Raw genomic sequence first — 397 nt, 5'->3', positions numbered from 1 at the left:
TAATTAATCGAGAAGAGAGACAAATGCGACAAAGGTCAATACCGTTCGTTAAAGTGTTATGGCGAAATCATTCTGAGCGAGAAGCCATATGGGAAACGGAAGAATCTATGCGAAAGGAATACCCTTATCTATTTGAGTCATGTAAATCCTCTAACCTATCTAAATTTCGAGGACGAAATATTTTTTAGGAGGGGAGGATTATAATATCCGTGTTTCGTTAACTTGTACAAATTGGGTTAAGAGACTTTTTGATAAAATTATGCATAACATGTTTGTACCCTATGATTAACCAACTTGTACCCTAAGCTAGTTTTGTGTTAAAAGTTAAGTTTATACCAATATTGGTGTAAAGTTGAGAATCTAAACTTATAGGGTCAAAACCGCCAAATGATTAAAT

This window comes from Cynara cardunculus, unplaced genomic scaffold, assembly GCF_001531365.2.
Source record: "Cynara cardunculus var. scolymus isolate 2C unplaced genomic scaffold, CcrdV1 Un_Scaffold_4690, whole genome shotgun sequence".
Classification (NCBI taxonomy): domain Eukaryota; kingdom Viridiplantae; phylum Streptophyta; class Magnoliopsida; order Asterales; family Asteraceae; genus Cynara; species Cynara cardunculus.
Note: the sequence above shows the minus strand (reverse complement) of the source record.